Raw genomic sequence first — 22021 nt, forward strand, 5'->3', positions numbered from 1 at the left:
TGAATATGCTGGTGTGTGCCTGAACTATCAGCTACTCAAGACACTAAGACAGGAGGATTGCGTATATCCAGGCATTGAAGCCTGCATGGAAATATAGCCGACCCTGATCTAAATAAATGTTGATAATGAAAAATAAAAAATATTAAAAATAACCATTTCCCCTTCTTTTCTCTACCAGGTCAAAAATCCTGGAGGGAGTGTTGATACGTTTCTTGTGACATATGTATTTCTTAATCTTGGTGGTAGGATGAAGTTGTATACTCTTTGAAACCCACTGAAAAGTTTATGATTCTGTTGCCACATCTTTTGTTTCTGTACTCAGTGCAGTACATCTAAAATGTTCATTTATTGATACTAGTTGACAAAATTATGATTTACCATGTGATAGTTTGATTGATATATGTATATATTGTAAAATGATTATTAAAATTTAAGTAGCATATCCATCACCTTAAATACTTGTTTTATTGTGTGTGTGTGTGTGCGCGCGCATGTGCTTTGAGAACATTTAAGATCTACTATCAGTAGTTTTGAAGTATTATTGTTATTAAGTATAGTCACTATACACAACAGATCACTAGATTTCATTCATCCTGTTTCAGTAAAATTTCATAGCCTTTGATTAAGATATTTTCTATTTCCCCCCTGGTCCCCAGCTTCCAAAAGTATTCTCCTTTTTTGCTTTTATGTGTTTGATTTATCCAAAATTTTACATATAAATGGTCATACTGTATTTGTCTTTTTGTGGGGTCGGTTTATTTTACTTAGTGTAATGTCTGCAGGTTCATTTACATTGAGGATTACAGAATTTCCATCCTCTTAAACACAGTATGGCATTTTGTTGTCTGTATATGATTTCCTTATGGTTGGATGTTATTTTCTTCCTTATACTGACTTTAGGCTTAAGTTCTTCTACTTCTGTTTCTTTGAGGTATAGAGTTATTTACTTGAACTCTTTCTATTTTCTTAATTAGATGGTCATTGTGGTAAATTTCCTTGTTAGGGTCGATGTTACATCCTCCTCCTCCCCCTCCCCCTCCTCCTCCTCCTCCTCCTCCTCCTCCTTCATCATCGTCTTTGTCTTCTTCTTCTTCGTGATGTTACATCCTCCTCCTCCTTCTCCCCCTTCTCCTCCTCCTTCGTCATCTTCGTGGTCGTCGTCTTTGTCGTCGTCGTCGTCTTCTTCTTCTTCTTCTCCTCCTCCTCCTTCTCCTTCTCCTTCTTCTTCTTCTTCTCCTTCTCCTTCGTTGTCGTCGTCGTCATGGGTCGTGGGGCTTGAACTCTGGGCCTGAGCGCTGTCCCTCAGCTTTTCAGCTCAAAGCAAGCGCTCTACCATTTGAGCCACAGTGTCGCTTCTGGTTTTCTGGTAGTTAATTGGAGATAAGAGTCTCAAGACTTCCTGCCTGGGCTGGCTTTGTACCATGATCCTCAGATCTCAGCCTCCTGTGTAGCTAGGATTAGAGGCTTGAGGGACTAGTGCCCAGCTGTCTTCTAAATTTTGATGTTCCCATTTTCATTTATCTCAGTTTGCTTTTTTATTTCTTCTTTAACCCATTGGTTGTCAGAAATTTGCTTTCTATATGTTTGTGAATTTCCAGTTTTCTTCATTATGATTCTTAGATTGTATAGTGAGAAAAGATATTTTTGTGTGTATGTGCTGTTCCTGAGACTTGGACTCAGGGCCTAGACACTGTCCCTGAGCTTTTGTGCTCAAAGTAATACTGTACTACTTGAGCAACAGCTCCACTTCTAGCTTTGTGGTGGTTAATTGGAGATGAGTCCCATGGACTTTCCTGACCAAGCTGGTTTCCAATCAACGATCCTTAGATCTCAACCTCCTGTAGCTAGGATAACAGGCATGAACCACCAGCATCTGGCTTACAATTCTGTATGTTTGTTTTAAATAAAAATCTGAAGACATTGATTCCCTTAAATCTGAATAACTAACAGATATTACTAAGGACATATCATGAACTTGTGTGTCTGTGATTAGCATCAAATGTGTTAAAACCATTTGTTTAGGTGCTATTTTTGATATGACAAATAGCCTCTCTGTTCAAACCTGAAAGTAACCAAAATACAAAAAAAACTGTTTTATGTTCTTAAGCTTATAGAACATCTGTGCTTTCTCACAAGAAGATTTTTGAAATCAAGTTGTTTTGGCCACATTTATTGAATTATCCAGTTAGTCATCTATATCAAGTTGCCTTGGTCATGTTTGTCACATTATCAAATTATTCATCTATATCCATTCCATTCTCTTCATCAAGGATGTAGGTGTATCTGAAGATGCTGGTGGTCTAGCTGGCTCCTGAAATTGATCTGACCCTCTTAGTGAATAATTCATAAAGATAGATAGGATATTTATGAAGATAATACAGTTGCTACTTTGGTGTCGGAGCTGAACAATGAGGGCTAGCGTGGAGTCATCCTACTGTAGAGAAACATAGACACCCAGGGGTTTCAGTTCCTTTAACTAGCTCTTGCCCAAGGAGCACTCTCATAGAATCTGTGAGCCTGGCTTCCTCATTGGTGAATTGGGATGCTAGAAATTTGTGTGAAGTCTTATGATACTTAAATGAATCTGGGAAATATTGATGTAGCTGTAAATGCACAAATGGAAAAGGTATTATTATGTAGATCATTATTCCCAGGCAATCTTTCAGTCAATTCCTTGAACATAATTAAGCACAGATTCACAAGATTCATGTATGACCAATTCTCTTCTTACCACTCTTGTTCTATGGTGGGCTCTTGTTGATTTGCTTGAACTCAAAACTCTACAAATAGCCTGTTTGGGAGATTTAGAAGCTAGAGACAAAGATATAATAGTCAATTAAAGGTAATTTGCTTAACACATTTTCAGGAGTAAAGGAGCTTAGACTTCTATATGTGTGTGTGCCAGTCCTGGGTCTTGAACTCAGGGCCTGGACACCTTCTCACCTTCTATGCTCAAGGCTAGCACTGTACCACATGGCCACAGCTCCACTCCTAGCTTTTCAGTGGTTAATTGGAGGTACGAATCTTACGGACTTTCCTGCCCTGGCTAGCTTTGAAATAGGATCCTTGGATTTTAGCCTCCTGAGTGGGTAGGATTGCATTCCTGAGCGAGAGGTGCCTGGCTAGGAGCTTAGAATCTTTTGAGTATTATTTGATACTCTTTTGTAGCAAAATTCACTAAACTTTCTAGAGTTATTATCTGTTGATTTTAAATAATTCAATATAGAACAAGTTTCTAAATGTAGGTTATAATAATATACATGTTGTACTACTTCTAGAATTTATAAAATTGTCACCTTCTTTTTGATTATCATGATAGTTCAGTAACAGGTTTTCTTGTCTATCAGAAAACTCAAAGATAAACTTTCAATTATAGTGAATGTTTCAGCCAGTGTTGTTGGTATTGTTTAGAGGATTGTCTGATTTATTTATTATTTTAAATGCTATTACTGGGGCTTGAACTCAGGGCCTTGTGTTCTTACTTGACTTGGCGCAAGGCTGGTAGCTGTAGCATTTAAGCCACATCTCAGCTCCCATCAGACTCATCTGGATCGCTTACTTCTTCATGTGAACTCTGGTCTCCATCCTTCTATTGCTTTGGATTTGAGACCTAGACATTTGCATTTTCGACAGAACACAGGTTATTCTTAGATACACTTAAGTTTGAAAATTACTGGTTTGGAGATTTCAGATTCTTGTTTTTCCCTCTCGTTATAGGAGTTTTGATTTTCTGTTTCTTTTGTAATAGCTATATTGTCTGTGTTACAATAAACTGCCCCTGTGCCTATGAGAAGTAGGCAGGACAGAATAATTAAAACCAAGTGCTCATTTTGAAAATGGAGGACCAGGCATGGTGGTATATAGCTGGAATTACAGTCACATAAAAACTGGAGATAGAGGGATGGTGGTTGAAGGCCAGCCTTCAGGAAGGGGTGGGATTAGCAAGGACCTATATCAAAATACAGACTGAGCATGGTGGTGCTTGCTTGCAATTGCAGCTACATGGGAGATAGGAGAACTGAGGCAGAGGGTAGCCTGAGGAAAAAATGTACGAACCTAACTGAATAATAACTAAAAGCAAAAATGGGCTGGCAGTGTGGCTCAAGTGGTAAGGTGCTTGCCAAGAAGTGTGAAGCCTTGAGTTCAAACCTTAGTTCCTGTACCTCTTCCTCTATCATCCCCAGCCCCGCGCCACCCGAAAAAAGTTTAAGAAACTAAGAGTCAAAAAAAAGAAGTTTCTGCGCATCTCTTTCCTTCTTCCTAACTGTGAGGGCTGCAAAGACTGAAAGAGGCATGGACGGCCTGTAGCTGAGACTTGCTAGCTCACATATAAGCCCGCCTGTTGACAGGAGTGACAGAGGAGATGCTGGGGAAGATTCTGGAGGTCCATAGATTACATAATCAGCAGTGCATCAGCCCATTCCAATTTAACCCATTCCTCTTCAACAGACTCACTAGTACAGGGAGAGTTAGGGTAAGTAACATTTTAAAGTAACTTATATTGGCCCTGAAGTGTGTATGTTCCATGATAGGCATTTTCAGTGATACAAGAATTCTCACTAACTTAAATCCATAGGCCCAGCCTTGGCCTCTTTTCTCTTTGGCATTTATTTATCTCTCAGCTGGTTATAAGATCCTTCCTTCTAAGGGAACAGAGACTGTTAATTCTTTGCTTTATATCTGTTAGGCATAGTACAGTACCTAGCCCTTAGAACTCATTTGGAAAGATGGAAGGGTAGAAAGATAGAAGGGAACCTGATGGTTTTAATGGGTATCCTGAGTCCAAACGTAACCTATGAATTTAAGTTAGTGAGAATTCTTATATCACTGAAAATGCTTATCATGGAATATATACACTTCAGGGCCAATATAAGTTACTTAAAAATGTTACTTACCCTAACTCTCCCTGTACTAGTGAGTCTGTTGAAGAGGAATGGGTTAAATTGGAATGGGCTGATGTTGACCTTGCACCAAGCTACTGCACGCAGCAGTGGATACGAGAGGAAGTGAGAGGGGCTCAATCAGTAGGTCCAGCAGGGAGCATCTGGTCACTAGGTCAGATCAGTTGGTACAAAGAAATGCTACAACATGAAAATGGCAGCCGGGCAGTATTGGGGCTAGAACTCAGGGCCAGGACACACTCCCTTAGCTTTTTCTGCTCAATGGTGACGCTCTACCACTTGAGCCACACTTCTACTTCTGACTTTTGGGTGGTTAATTGGAGATGAAAGCTTTCACTGGGCTGCTGTTTTTCTCTCCCCTGGAATGTTAGGGTTGGTACTAACTGAGGCAGTATGAGAGGTAGACACAGCACTGTAGCTGTCTCATCCCTGCGTGACTGGCTTCCAGGGTGTAGGCAAGACATAAATTTGTTGCATGTATTTGGAAGAGAGAAGCAAAGTTCAGTGTTGATTCAAAGGGCAGGCTTACACCCAGGCCTATACTTCCTTGTTTTCTTTTTCTTAAAGACTCATACTCTTTCTGACCCTGTGTCTGCCCTGTGCTGCATTCCTTGTTCCAAAACACCCATCTTTCCCCACCTGACTGATGTCATTTTTCAGGGAGACTAGAAGATGCAGCAGAATAGCTATGGGTCAGGAAACCTCAACCTAGGGATCCTGAATCACCAAGACGCCGATCTTTCTGAGGTTGATGGCCAGGGAAGACACTGTCCACTGAGGCAGATTTTTTTTCCTTTGGAGCCTGAACCAGCCTCAGAATCCCCAGGTAGACTTCAGTAAACTGGGTTCAATTAAATGAATATAAAAAGACACATTTCCATAGTGACCTTCAGCCTTCTGTTTCTCTGGGTCGTGAGCAAACTTTCCTTCTTCTTTCATTCTTTTTAGAAATGAGTATTCATTAAATATTGAGCAGATATGAAATATTTATAAAGTGTAAGGAAGATATAAAGGCTCATGCAACCTCAAATACCTGTATATCTACCACTCAATTTAAACAAAAGAACATGAGCGCTGCCTTTGAAATCTCCTGAGGCCTCCTCCCTAACTCTCTGTCTTGCTTCATCTCACATTAGAGGTAACCACTCTCCTAAGTTTGGGGTTGTCTTATTCCATTTGGGCTGTTGTAACAAAATGTCATCAACTGAGTCACTTCTAAACTCCCAGAATGTACTTCTCATAGTTCTAGAAGCCGAGAATGTCCAGATTCAAGTACAGCAATATTCTGCGAATGCTAAAGGCCTGTTTTCTGGGTCACAGATGGTGTGTACAGGGTGAATCTGTTCTCCCGGGTCTCTTTAATAGGGCACTAATTCTAGATATGAAGACAGAGCCCACCTCCAAGGGCTCCACCCCCTAATGCCAGCTCCTTACTGGGGTACGATTTCAGCCTACGAATTTTAAAGGGATGCAAATATTCAGCCTATAGAAAGAGCTTACAGTGTTTTTGTTTTATAAAACTGTATTTTTATATTTCATACATTTAATATTTTATACATTCACTCCCTTAAACTATACAATATATTCAAAGTTCTGTAAGCCGCATCCCACAGTGCATATTAGTTTTGTGGCTTAACATTTCTCACTTGTAACATGCATTGGATCAAGGAGCACCAGTGTCTCAGAGTTGTTGTAATCCTCACTACTCAGGAAGCTGAGATCTAGGGACTGCAGTTCTAAGCCAGCCCAAGCAGAAAAGTCTGTGAGACTTTTATCTTTAACCTGCAAAAAAAGCCAGAAATAGGAGTGTTGATTCAAGTTGTAGAGCAACAGCCTTGAGAAAAAAAAGCCAAACAAGCATGCACGAGAGTATCTCCTTTCTGCCAATATTCTAGCTTATTACTATCTGCTATGTACTTGTCTATTCCATCTCTCATGGTCACCTAAATGGTGCTAACTTTGGGCTGTGAAGAAAAATTATTGCTATGAATGACGTAGTGCATGTATTCAAGTGCACTGGTTTCTTAGGGTTCATACAGTAGAGTGAATTGGCTGGGTCATAGGATATGAAGCTGGCAGTGGGGCTGAAATAAAATGATACTTTATTAAGGTTTTATTTTTTTATTTTCCTAGTTACTAATGAGGCTGAATGTACCTCCATATACCCATGGAGGGTTCTGTTCTCATCTTTCTTCCATTTTTAATTGGGTTACTTGTCACATTAATCTAAATCCTAATAACTCCCCACAGTTAAAAAATATTTTAAATACATATAATTTATGTCCTGCCTTACATCTTCGATTCAGTTGTGTACTCCGTAGAGGACTGACAGTATCTTGGGTATTTGTGCTTTTGCAGATCCAAACATGATCCATTGATCCTGGTCATTGCACAAAGTTATTCAATGAAATAATTAGGGTCAGTTTTTTTTGTCTCATTAAATGCCAGAGTTCTAGACATAGTCCCTAGAGGTACACAAGACATCTGCTAGGATGTCTTGCAAAGGAATCCCTACATTGGGAAGAAAGACTATATAACCTAAGTTTCTGCTAGTTTCCAAAACTCTGTCTCTGGGAAAGCCTCTCATTGATCCTGCCTGTAAACCTTGACTGACTAGCTTCCATGAATCCCTTGGCCTTCAGCTTAAAAAACAAACTTCATTGTGAAATGTAACACAGACAGGTGAACAAATGAATGCAGCAAAGCTAAAATATTATTTACCCTTTTATATCAAGAGTTTACCAACCTTTGCTATGGAGTCTCACTTGTTAAAAAAATAACCACTTCTTCATTTCTCTACTCCTGTCTCCTTGATCTCCGCATCCCCTTCAAGGCCAGTTTCCTGGTATTTATTTTGTGAACTGTTAGTTTTTCTAAGGAAGTATACTGTTTGAATTCTCCCCTGAAAAGACCACACCATGGTTAATACACTTGTTTACCCTTGCATAGAACCCTGTGTCTTAGGAGTTGGGGAGAATGCAGCTATAATAGTCAATGCATATCCTATGAGGCTAGGAAAATTGAGAGAAGGGCTTGGGCTGGGTGGGATGGGGGAGAATAATGAAGGGATGATGCTGATCAAGATGCATTGTACTTATAAACTGACTTGTTGAATGGTCACTCCTTTATACAGCAACTTAAAGATAATGAAAACATAATTAAGCAAAATAACCACCTCTACATTTTGTGTGACTTTACTCTCTACATATAGCTAGTCTAAGGAAACACTGTTTGAAGAAAGGAAGTTAAATAATTATAACATTGAAAAGTATTAAGCTGTACAATCTATTTTAATGAATTCTTGGATAGCCAGAAACTAAACCCAAAGCAAATGATCTCTGCATTCTTGACCTCCTCAAAGGTTCGCTGAATTAAACCAACAACATTTTATAACTAGAAGACTGGAGCAACCCAATAATTTTTTAGGTCACAGAGTGTAACTAATTGAATAGAAAAAGAGAACCATATCTTGAGACTATATCCCTGGAGAAGGCAACACCTGAAACAGATTGAGTTTTTGATTAACTTATTCCTCTGTGAGTAGAGGTTAACCATCCAAACAGGTGAAAAGAACTAGAAAGATATAAGAGTAGATCACGCGCCATTCTGTAACGGACATTTACTTGGAAAGTGCATGTACTTAATTTACCTCCTCCAACACTCACAACCCCCCCACTATATACACACAATGCACTAATACCCTCACATAAACACATGAACACATACCTGCACATATGAACATATATCACTAACACTCCCACATACATACATAACACACACATGCTAACACTCCCACATACACATGAACACACACCTGCCCCCCCCCACACACACACTCAGGAGAGATGAAGTTAATCAAAGACAAGGCGAAATGAGATGGCTACTGTCCATGTGTTTTCTCTCTGAACGGCCATGGTTTCTGCTTTAATTCTTTTCTATAACCATCAGCTTCCCTGTAGCAAAATCAATTTGTTTTCTTTAGACAATCTTGGGCATGGAAATAAAAAGTTTTGGGAACAGCTTAACTGCTACCGGGGGAAATGCATTTGAAGACAGATGATTGTATAATGTTCGTTTTTCTAAAATCTTGTTTAATCTTTCCTCCAAGATATACTGCAGTCTAGAGCTTTCTGATGCTCTGAGGGAGGTACCTTTTGTTTTGCTTCTTGGAGGCAAAGAGTGAGTTGTAATCTGAGAAAATTATATACGATTCGAAGCCTGATGACACTGCCTTCTTCGTGTGCCCCTCCCAATTTAAAAAATAACTGCGTTTAAAAAATGCTTTGCTTTTCAAGTTTGCATCTAAAGAATGCTTGTTTGGGTAGGGGAATGTCTGTGTGAAAAACTGAACACTTGGGAGAGTGCTGGTGATTCATGCCTATAATCTTAGCTACTCAGGAGGTTGAAATCTGAGGATCATGGTTCAAAGTTAGCCTGGACAAGAAAGTCCTTGAGACTCTGATCTCCAATTAAGCACTAAAAGAGCTGGAAGTGGAACTATGGCTAAAGTGCTAGAGCCCTACCTTTGAACAAAATAGCTCAGGGACAGTGCCCAGGCCCTGAGTTCAAGGCAACTGAACACTTAAAAACAGTGGGGTCTCTCAAATATATGGAGAGTTGCCTTTCCCTACCCCAAAGAGACAAGGGCCGTGAGAGTAGTTCTTTGGAAATATACTCCTTAAAGAACATCTGCAAAGCTTAGGCTCACAGAGTTTGAAATCAGAAGGAGACCATAGACCTAAATTAATACCCTCTCATCTCACAGAAGAGGGAGGCTGATGCATGTACACGGGAATCCATGCTTCTCTTGTTCTGGCTTCCTTTGTAGCCTTTATCAAAGCAGGTGTAAATGATCTCTGGCAGTGAGGCAGTGGTTAGGGAATAGCGTTAGTCATCAAACAGATCTGGACTCAATTGATGGATCTCTTACTTCATAATCATACTGTGTAACTTGTAAAAAATATAATATAAACTTAATAAAAATCAGTACACATATAGATTATTACAGTGTAACTCTATCACCGTGTTGTCTTTTGCCCCTAGGAATATTGAAAACATAAGGATCCCAGTCAGATGAAATCCAGAAAAAACAACTCTTAACCTGTTTTGGAACTGCCTCTCCCAATGGAGGTTTTATGGAGTAGAAAGAACACCAGAAGGACAGACAGACAGGAGATCTAGATTCATGGGAACCCTGGCATCTAGCCTGTGCTTTGGAGCAGATAATGTTACCTCTGTTAAACTAAAGTGCCCTTATTTGTAAACTTGGCCTTTGGCTTAGACTAGAGGTTGTTGAAAAACATCACAACCATCTTTCTCAGTTGGAGAGCTTCTATTTTTCAAAGCTTTTAAGATTTAACACAAATGTTGGAGGAGTTTTATAGTGAACACCCATTATCCAGATTCTACTATAAATATTATCTTAAACATATTTGTTTATTTTGATTCAAGTATGGACTTACGTATCCATTAGGGCTGGAGAGCCTTTAATTTCTACAACATGTTTGGAAAACATGGGTAGCAAAAGTGAACTTTAAATGTTTATATTGGTTGGGAGTTGTTATTTTAACAGTGAAAATGTATTACTGCTACTATCACTAAAAAAAATCCCTGCATCATAAAATGCATAAATTCCTAGTACCATGATCTTTACTAACCCCCTCCCCCCAAAGAGTGAGGTACAGTGTGTCTAGGTTGATTTTTCTGATGGTTTTTTGCATAGTTTTTTGGTTTTTGCATACAATTGAGATCACCAGACAATGAAGTCCTTAACATCCACTGAGTTTGGGTGTTCTGAGGATCATGGGCTCTCCTTTGTTGCCAACCTGGAACTCTTGGCTAGAGGAGATTGGCTCCAGTTTCTTCTTGCTCCATTGTGAACTCTTCCCATGCATACCAGGCAGGTAGTTTAGTGCTGCTATTGGCAAAACAATGGCCTGCAGCCAGCAGAAAAGGAAGAACATCCTGAGTAGATAGAGAAAGCCTCAGATACAGCCTGACTTCCTGTCTGTTTTTTTTTTAAAAATTCCGATTGACTATGGCAGCTATTTCAGACCTTTAGTTTTAAGCCTTAAAAACCATTTCTTTCTTGCCTCTTGTTATATGGGAATTTGATTCCAAGCTACAGAAAAGCCACATTTTGAGAGGTTGATTTGAGAGTCTTTATTAGAAAGCCTGTGACTATGAAAGGACATATTTCCCCCCAAAACTGGCAGCCTCGAATGCACTTAATACTGTTAGGAAACTGAGCTATGAGGATAGGTAAATGAAGAAAGAGTAGAAGATAATCTCAACAAACCAGATCAGCTCTAATGGAGAGTGGAAGAGGGGAGCCATGGTGACCTGAGGAGAGTCAGGAGACATGAGGGCATGAGGCAAAATGGCGGCTGAGGTGGTGAATCCCAAATAGGGTTATGGTCAGGGGGCAGGGTCACAGGGAGCTGGAGAGTTCATGGTACAGGTCTGGCAGGTCCAGTAATGTATTGTCCAAGTCCTCACCACTGCCTATAGGAAGTCCCCATCATCGATCAAGATACCAAAATGGTGCCAGTTAGACCAGTATCCATATTTCACTCTTTGTCTCTAGATAGTCTCCTGGCTTGTCATGATTGAGACCATTGCCAGTCCACAGTTCTGGAGGAGTCTCTGCTAGACTTCTCTCCTGAGAAACATTATCTAACCCCTAGTGGGTGTACCAAGTTCCCCAAACATATTGGGGAACTTCTTGCTTTGAGATGCTTTTCTTATCCACATTGCTTCTTCTTGCCTATGTTCTTTTTTTCCTACCACTTACTCATCTTGTATCCCAGGCTGCAAAGCATATTGTAGTAGATGTTTGTTTATGAAGTATGACATCTGAATTTTATTTTTTTAATATTTTTGAGGGACGTTGGCTCCTAAAAGACAATCTTTTTTCTAGCCATTTAAAAATTAATATTTTGCTCATTAAAGTTACAAATTCAAAATCTTAGTTCTTCCTTAAGCTTTTAATTTATGAATCTTATTTTCTAATTTGTAAATGGAAATGGTCACATACAAGGAACATATTAGGTTATTATTTGGATTCATTTAGTTAATTAAATTCCCCTAAAACATTTTAATGCATTAATAATTTTGGTGCTTTTTTAAAAAAAGAGTTCATTTATCTGACTAGCAAACCAAATCTTTCTAATTCTTGCAAATCTAATAAATATATTCAACACAGTAATGCTTATGTTCTCCAAAATACTCTAATATTGAAACAAATTCAGCAAAATTTTACCATACTTTTTCATTTGAAATCACAGGTCTGTTACTCAACCACACAATTTAATTAGAATTACAGTATTCATTATTAAATACAATAACATATCAAATTCTCTTAGACTTCATAAACACTTTAACTACCAAATGTAAAAATATTTTTTATGGCATACTTGAGGGATCACATGATTATTAACCTTGGCTCATAAAACTCTTTAATTTTTTTATTATCCTTAAGTAATTGTACAAAGGGGTTTCAATTCAATATGTCACTTTGTGGGTATGAGGCATCATGATCAATATCTCTTCTACCAACTGCAGAGTAAGTTCTTGAGGTTGGGAGCTGTGAATAACTAGGCAAATTTTTCTTGCAACCACGTGAACAATGTGGACCACTCTTCCATAGGTTCTGTGTCAGTGGTCTCCAAATCTAGGTGTCTACACGAATGATCTTACAGTCTTTGTGCTTGAGAATTCTCTTGTGTGATGTTTATATTCATCTACCCAGATTTCTTCACTATGAATTTGGATTTAGTTTAATCTACTTACTGCTTAATTCCCTTTATTTGACCACAACATTTTTAGAAATTTAAGTAATATCTTACTGTATTGTATGAAATCTCATGGCAGTTAATACTTGGTTTTCTAAAAAGGGCTCCTTTCTTTATCCCTTACCATGTATGTATGTTTTGGAAGACTATTAATAAATGGCAGTTTGTTTCCAATCACTTTCCTTTGGTTAATGGAAGGCATATTTCGTGCCTATGAGAACTTCTTATTAGTATAGGACACTCAGTGCTACAAAATGTGTCTATAGAATTCCAGTCACAGGGAAATAAATCTGTTCATGAGCAGCCTAATCAGAGTCAAATGCATGCTTTCTGTTAGGCTTACTAGAAAGCTGGAGTTTTTTTTTTTTCCCCAGCTCTTACTATGTTCTGTATGGAACAAATTGGGGGCCAAAATATAGTCTTATTATTGGTCTGTCTTTCCTCAAGGGCTGGCCTATCCATTCTTTTCATCTTCTACAGACTTATTCATTGCCTTTATTTCCTGTGTCTATGTTCTCAGTCCTTCACTATTTTCTCTGGCCCATGAACATCTTACATCTTACTACTGTAAAAAAAAATACCCACACTTGACTTTGTTCCTTCCTCTAGCAATCATCAGACCTGTAGCCTCCTAAGAACATCAACCTTTTTGAATGTGGTCCCTTGATTATTTTGATTGAGAGGTCCCATAGGTTCCTCTCAGCATTTCCTAGTCAGCCACCTTTTGAGAGGAATCTTCTTCTTTGCCTTCTGTGTCACAACATTCCTCTACTTTTTTTATATCCTCTCTGACTAGTCCTTGGTCATGTGCTCTTAAATGGCCTTTCTTGTGGGACTGTGGGAGCATAAGGAGAAGCATATGCTTTGACGTTAGAGATGCCTGGGTTAATGAAATCAGTCGAGGTTTACAGAAACAGGTATAGGAGTAATGTATCAGTGGTTGGTCAGTCGGTCTCTCAGTCGGTCTCCCCCATCTCTCTCTCCCTCTCTCCCTCTCCCCCTCTCTTTTCCTCTCTTCCTCTCCCTCTCTCTCCCTCTTCCTCTCCCTCTTTTTCTCCCTCTCCCTCTCCCTCTCTCTCTCCTAGAAGCCTGGAGTTAAAGAACTTCCAACCATAGTTGATTGGACTTTCTATAGACTCATTTTGAAGTATGGATTATTCCTAACCCAGGAGGCAAATGATACCCCATATCTGCTGTGTTCAATCAGCAGGTCTCTACTGAGACAAAAAATCACCTTAGATAATCCACTTAAAAATAGTAAAGGCTTATTGAGCCTCATCATTTCAGAGGTTTCAGTCCATGGTTTGTTAGCTTTATTGGTTTTGGGCTTTGGTGAGACAGTACATCATATCAGGAGCAATGGCAGAGGAACCTATTCATGTCATGGCAATCAGGAAATCAAGAGAGTCAGGAAGAAGCCAGTGTCATAATATCCCCTTTAAGAGTGCAGCTGATGTAATCTAACTTCCTTCCACTAGGTCCCACCTTCTATAAGTTCTACCACTTCCCAGTGGTGCCAGAGGCTAGGGACCAAACCTTCAATATGTGGGCTTAGTGGGGGGCAGTCAAGATCTGAACAACAATACCTTGTTGTTCTGTCACTTGCAAAGGAAATAGACTCTGGAATGGTGCTACTGAGAAAACTTCCATCTCTCTGATTGTATCAAAGGAGAAAATAGATCATACAGGTCAGGAATATTATCTATTTCATTTCCAACTTTCAGATCTCATGCAAGGGCATCTAAAGGGAACCTAATTCTCCTTCAGAGTCCTATCTTCAAGGAGTCTGGTGGATATGGGCTTTAGCTTAATCAGCATTTACATAGAGAGTGGAGAAGGAAGAACAATGCATCCCATGGTCCCCATTCCCCCAGGATTCTGCTGCCTGTAACAAATGCAATCTACCATTCAAACTGAAGTTGAACATAGGCTTGTCTCCGCCATCTTATTTTGCTTAACTTGTTGTACTCCATTCTGGGCTCATTGTGGAACACATGAATGAACAAATGAATCCACTCCTGACTATTCTTTCTTACCTCTTGTCTGTAACTTGAACAGGGATGGAATGGCCTAACTTCCGCTGCCTGTAAAATTCCAGTCTGCCCTTCTGGATATCTTGTTGCCCTTTGGGTCTTTAACTTAGAGCTCACCACTCACAAATCTGTCATTGTTTTGCACATATAAATTTACCTGCCATAATGTGAAGTTCTGGGAAACAGTGACTGGGTTCTTCACTGATGTAGTATCCCACCCCCGTCCTTAGCTTGCTCTTTATTTGCCACTTGCCCCTCCTTTTCTCCAGATATAATGACTGCAGCTCTCTTCTAAGGATATGCATTTCCTTTCATTTTTCCTCTAATTGCAGTTGAAATTTTATAATTTATACATGTGATGAAATCTTTTGTAGCTGCATCTCTCCTGTCCTTACTCCTGCACAGAGCTCTACATGCTATTTTTTCCCCTCTACTAACACATGTTTCCTGTTTTAGTCCCAGGCAGTAATACAAAATAAATTCAAAAGGGGAGGAGTCTTAAAAGGAAAGAGGAAGAATTATTTAAAGCTTCATTTTAATGTTTTAGTGGCGTTCACAATATGTTCACTTTGTTCTGGTTTGTTAGGCCTTGGATAATGGAAACTACAGCAGAGGAATATTGCATTTGTCTAATTTTGAAGTATAAAAATAGTTCCATGTGATTTGTCAGTCTGTTTGTTATTCTGAGCATTTTAGAGCTTAACTTTGTTTTCTGAGTGCCATGGGAAATCCTTGTACCACTTTCCCTCCCTCCCTCTCTCTTTCCCTCCTTCTCTCTTTCCCTCCTCTCCGTCCCTCCCTCTCTCCTTCCCTCCCTCTCTCCTTCCCTCCCTCTCTCCTTCCCTCCCTCTCTCCCTCCCTCCCTTCCTTCCTTCCTTCTTTCTTCTCTTTTTTATCTTTCTGTCTTGTTCTCCCTATATCTACTTCAAAAGACAATTAAAATTCCTAAAAAGTCTACCTAGTCTTCAGGATGTGTGTGTGTGCCGCATAGGTGCTGGCCTTGAGCTTTTGTGCTCAGGATTAGCATTCTACCACTTGAGTCAAAACTCCACTTCCAGCTTTTTGGTGGTTATTTGGAGACAAGAGTCTCACAGATTTTCTTGCCCCGGCTGCCTTTGAATCATATCTCTTCCTCATGAGTAGCTTGGTTAGCAGAGCCCAGCTCTTCAGAGGATTTTAAACAACTTAAATAGATGTTAACTCTTTAAAGCAAGTATCTTGGCTTCATGGCTCAATAGCTCATTTACTTTACAGCAAAATTTAGGAGAAGGTGCAGAAACTCTTACCTCCTCCTTCTTCTGTACATGAATAGCATTCCCCCATCCCCCACTTCCACGCATCAGTGTCTTGCATTGGTGTGGTCCATAGTACAAGATGAATCTACAGTGCTGTACCTAGTTACCACCTAGAGTCCATAGTTTGTCAATCTTCACTCTTGATGTTGTGCATTCTGAGTTTGGGCAAATTTATAAAGGAATGTATTCATCATTTTAATACCATACAGAATACTTTCAATGTCTTTAAAAGTCTGTTTTATTCCTATTCTCCTTCCTCCTTAACCCCCTGAAAACTAAATACTAACAATCTTTGTTACTGTCTTCACTGTTTGTCTATTTGTCCTAAAATCTCATATAGTTGGAATTGTACCAATATGCAGCCTTCTCAGGTTGTTTTCATTCACTTCCATTCCACTTATATCTTTTTAGTGGTGAATAGTATTCTGATGTCTTGATATACCATAATTTATTCATCCATTCAACTACTGGTTGCCTTCCAAGTTTTTGCGGTGATAAAACTTTTGTAAGCATTCCCATGCAGGTTTTTATGTGGACAAAAGTAAATACCATTTACAATTGTATAATACAAAATGGTGTGGTATTTCCATTTGTATAAATACCAAGGAATGTGATAGCTTGAACCATATGGCAAGGAATATAGGAATCTGTATAGTTTTTTAAAAAGACACTGCAAACCGTCTTCCAAAGTGGCTACATCACTTTACATTCCTACAACAATGCAGTCTTATTTTTGTTCGAGGTTCAAAGGACTTCTTACAAATTCCTACATTGAAAACTACGTCCCTACTAAGATGTTGAATGTTCACTGTATAACCTAGTTTCATTTTACCAAAAGGTGAGCATATCATGGTTCTTTAAATGCTCAGCCTGCTTTCTTCTCTCAGTTTAAATAAAAGAACTCGAAATTGGTTGCTGAGAAATGAGGGGAAATTCTCTTGCACTGGCAGACTACATAATCACCTCTGTGGCACGAATATTATAGTTCACTCTTGATTTTTTTTTCTGGTTGTGAATCAGCAATGCTGGAAGAATGGAGGAAACAACATTCCTTTGTCCTTTGCACTCAGGTGCTTCATCCAGATCCCTGTCAGGACTTAGGTGGAAGACTGGTTCTTTATATGCTCATGGAGTTTTATTTATTGTGTGCTAATTTTCTTTGTTTTTTTGTTTTGTTTTTTTGGGTCCGTTCCTGGGGCCTGAACTCTGAGCTTGGGCACTGTCCCTCAGCTCTTCAGCTCAAGGCTAGTGCTCTACCACTTGAGCCACAAGGCCACTTCCGGCCTTTTTTCTTTTTGCTTATGTGGTGCTGAGGAATCAAACCCAGGGCCTCATGCATGCAAGGCAAGCGCTCTACCACTGAGCCACCTTGCCAGCCCTCTGTGCTAATTTTCTACGGGGAAGTGTGAATGAGGAAGAGGCTGGATGATCCTGGAAGTGATGTGGAGAGTCCTTTGCACAGCCTGTTTTTTGCAGATTTTCCTAAAACCACAACCCTTCTTATAATGGTGCCTTGGGTTGGGATAGGCAATTGGGCTCTTCAGAAATATCAACAGTCATTGGTAGTCCCACCCTCTACCCTGGACGCAAGAAGATAGGGCGCTTTTCCTTCCAAACTTAAGCGCTAGTGAAATTTCTCCAAGAACCTCCTTTCTGTTAGAGAGAATCAATATCTTTTTCTCTGTTGGGCAATTCAAAGCAGAAAGCATGTTTACAATTCTCATTATCCCCAAGGTACCTCAATTAGTTGGGTTAGCATTAAAAGCTGGGAGTTTCAGAGAATGAATCCTTGTAAATTAATGCTAGTGGCGTTTTATAATCTCAAAGTGAAGGAAAAAGTTTAGATTTAATATTTTTTTAAAAAATGAGCTCATTAGAAATCAGCTCAGAGAGATTCTTTAAAATTACTTTGAGTCAGAGTTGAGGGGTTTTATTTTTTTGCCTTTGGACAATCATATTCAAAATAATTCCATAAATACACACTGAGCATCCATATATGTTCCAGGCGACAAAATGAGTTGAGAGGTTGGAAAGATTGGTAATCTTCCATTCCTCTGAAATATACTTCATCTAAGAAGAGAGGCAGACACATCGTCTTTTTATAACTATTTATTTAAAAGTTTCCATGGATTGGAATGTCACTGAAGGAAGCCCTCAGTAAAATGGCTATAGCACTGTGTAATCACTGCTGAAGTTCAAGGATGGTTAGCTTTATTAGGATGTAGGGAGGAAGCAAGCATCATATGCTTCAAAGGCAATGGAGATGCTTGAGTTTGGCTTTGGAGAAAAAGTAAGAATTCATAGTGTGAAGATAAAGATAGGAAGATTGAGAGACTTTATCTCAAACAACAAGCTGGGCATCAGTATCTGTAATCCTAGGTATGTGAGAGGTACTCTGAGCTAGCTCCAGGCAGGAGAGAGAGAGAGAGAGAGAGAGAGAGAGTGTATGTGTGTGTGTGTGTGTGTGTGTGTGTGTGTGTGTGTGTTCCTATCTGAAAAATAGCTAAAACAAAAAGGACTGTGAACATGGCTCAAGTTCACAGTACCTGCCAAGCCATCACAAGGTCCTGAGTGCAAACGTCAGTACCACTAAATACAAAACAAAACCAAAATGAGTTCACAAGGAAGAGGACCAGAGAAAATGTTCTGAAGTTTTAAACATCTTAGTATGTTCTGAAACACCAAGGATTAAGAGGAAAGGGAGAAGAATCACACGTTCTCACAGGCTAGGACCATGAGCACCCTTCATCCTTCAGAGGGTGAGAAACGTTTTCCAGGGGAAGGTATCATGGTATATTTGGGGAATGTCCTGTTAGCCCTGAAGAAAACTGGCAGCTAGACTGGGACAGTGACTATAAGCAAGAAAGAAATGTTCAGAGGTGATAGGAGTATGTGATGGGTTCAAAAATGAATGAGATTTCTAGCTGCCCTATGTAGTGACCAAAACAATTGTCTGTGGATGAGATGAATGAATGTCATTTTTAGGGGAGAGGGGAGACAGAATAGATAGGGGTGCATTTAACTGTGAACAAGGTAAGTCAGAGGAAGAGCAGATTTGGGAGAAAGGTAGGTGTTGGGTCAAGGATATATTTATCTTCTTAAAAAAAAAGTAAGCCAAGTGTCATTGGCTCACGAGTGTAATCCCAGCTACTCAGGAGGCTGAGATCTGAGGATTGCGGTTCAAACCCAGCCCGGGAAGGAAAGTCTATGAGACTCTTATCTCTAATAAACCACCAGAAAACTGGAAGTAGTGCTGTGGCTCGAGTGGTAGAGTGCTAGTCTTGAGTTGAACTGCTGCGGGACAACAAACACCCAGGCCCAGAGTTCAAGCCCCACGATTGACAAAAACAAACAGAAAATCCAAAGCAACCTGTTTTCTTTTTTTAAATATATAATTTTTATTGTAAAGATACTGACAGAGGGGTTACAGTTACATGAGTAAGGTAGTGAGTACATTTCCTATTGAGCATTGTTACTCCCTCCTTTGTTTTCCCCCTACAATCCCTTCCCTCCCCACCTCCCCAAATCCTCCCTCCCACCGCCCAAAGTTGTAAGGTTCGTTTTCAACATAGTGTCTTATACATCTCATTGTTACAATGGATCAACCTGTGTCTTTATTTCAGCATTTTGTTATTTCTCTTCCCCTCCCCAAATTAGAAAAATGTATATAAATAAATTGATAGCTGTTTGGTAGATTGGCATGCTATTGCTAATTGAAAATGCTCTAATTGAAATGACCATTGGAAAGTAACCTTCATACATTATACAGGATTGCCATGGTTATTTATTTATTAGGCCTCCTGAAAAGCCAGGCTAATCAGAAACAAGGGTGATGTGGTGACTGAAGAGGATTTTGAGTATCTTGGCTCCTTGTGAGATAGCTCCCTGAGAGGAAAGAGAAATTGCCTGGATTCCTGGACTTGCTGAAATCATTTGTTCTTGTTATGAGACCCAGGGCTTTCTTACAAATTCTTCCCAGGAGAGGCTTGGACTATTGCAATGTTAGCATAAAATAGAAAAGGCAAGATGTGAAATTAGGATCCAGTGAATTTGTTGATGTATTAAATGAACATGATTTAACATTCATGCTCAGTAATCCAGTTCCAGTTTTCAAAGGTGACAATCAGTATGTCATTCCTGGTCATTTCTGTTTCCATTGGGGCAAGAGGTAGTATATTATTTGTAGATATATCTCTGTCCCTGGTAACATTTTAATGTCTGTTGATAAATGTTACACATGATTAAATATCTGTGCTTTAAAGGAGAAGATATATATGGTTAATAAATTTATAGTCCTGAAGATTTTCTAAAAGACAGTTTGTACTTTCTTCAAAGTGGTTTTGATTGTAAGGAAGAAGTATAAAAGATTCATCCATCCTGAGCTCCAGTGTGTATCAGATACTTGGAATATCAGAGGCTCCTGATAAAATAGGCTAAAGGTACTAGTTTAGTACAGTATATTTGTTCTTTATATTTAGAGATACAAATGTAGGAAAATGTGATGGAGTTACAGAGAAATAGTTAAGTCTCTTTAAGGAATTTAATACCTTATCGAGAAAACAGCACTGAATTGAGCATTGAAGGATGAATAGTTGTTTTTCCAGGGAAATAAATGAGGCAGAGTGTTCTAGGAAAAGATGGATCCACACAAAGATGTGCTGGTCATGGAGGAGAGTAAGAAATCAGGTATAACTAGGGCATGAGATATGGGGGTGCTGTGGGGGTAGGAAGTAATAATGGAAATGTAAAAAGGTCAGGTTGCAGAAAGCTCTGAACAACAGATCCATGAGCTGCATTTAATGTTCATTTTACATGATCATATTTGCTTTATTTTAGAAAGAAAATGCTAATGCTAAGTGATTAATTTGAAATAAAGGAGAGATTAGAAGCTGTTATAATAGTTTATGAGAAAGAATGAGCCCTGAATTGGTTGTGATCACTAATACAGGTTGAGAATTAATGTATAGTTAACAGTAACGAGACTTAAGACTAATTGGATGTGGAGACACTTCCATAGGATTTTAGGTGAGCCCACTAGCTTCCTAAGATTTGTATACATACACACACATATCTTATTTTTGATTCCTCAGACCCAGCCTATTTCTCTATGACTCTTTAGATCAGACATTGATTTCTTCAAAAAGGAGAAAAAAATTATAGGACTGTGATCTTATGGATTCTTTTAGAGTGGTTTGATCTTTGATGATCCCATAGGATCCTTCTGACTGAGAAGTGCTGAGTACAGTCAGATTTTTGAAGACTTAGATGCTGTCACTATGTTTGTGAGCCTCAGATGTCTTTTATGGATTTGGAACTGTTGCATATTTGAAAACCTGCCTGGTAAGCACTTTGAAAATTATTCTCAGTCAGTGAGTGACCTCTGGTAGGGAAACATTAGCAGTTCAACCTGTTCTGCCTTCATGTGGGCTTCCTGCAGAAATCTGAAGGAGAAATTGGGTATTAGGTAAAGGACCATACTTAAATGTTTATGTCATACCCACTCTGTTCTGGAATATTCTATCTACTCTTCTACTAATTGGAGAATGATACATCTTGTCGTATAATTCTATTTACCATTGCAATACAATTATATGGAATTGATTATATAATTGTAGGGTCAGAATTGAGAAAAATAAACCAACAATTTGAATCATTTTTTGCTTTATAAGCATCAAGACTTCATTTCTGTTAAAATCATCAAAGCTTCATTTCTGTTATATGACATGTTTTCATTTTATCTCTGCTTTAACTTGGATTTTCGTTTACCCATCTCACTCAAGTTCATGTAACAGTGTGGGAAGCATTCTCACATAGTCTCAGACATTTAGTGAGAAAATGCTCTGGAGTCCCTTCCATGTTTAATTCAGTATGTTTCCATGAGAAATGAGGAAGCATTATGAGGCTACTCTGGGTGCTCATAGACTGGATTTTCTACTTGGATGAGCCCCAAGAACTCTAGTGTGTAAAAAACTCAGGTCCTGCCAGGCGCTGGTGGCTCA

This window comes from Dipodomys ordii, unplaced genomic scaffold (genome assembly GCF_000151885.1).
Source record: "Dipodomys ordii isolate 6190 unplaced genomic scaffold, Dord_2.0 Scaffold3, whole genome shotgun sequence".
Lineage (NCBI taxonomy): Eukaryota > Metazoa > Chordata > Mammalia > Rodentia > Heteromyidae > Dipodomys > Dipodomys ordii.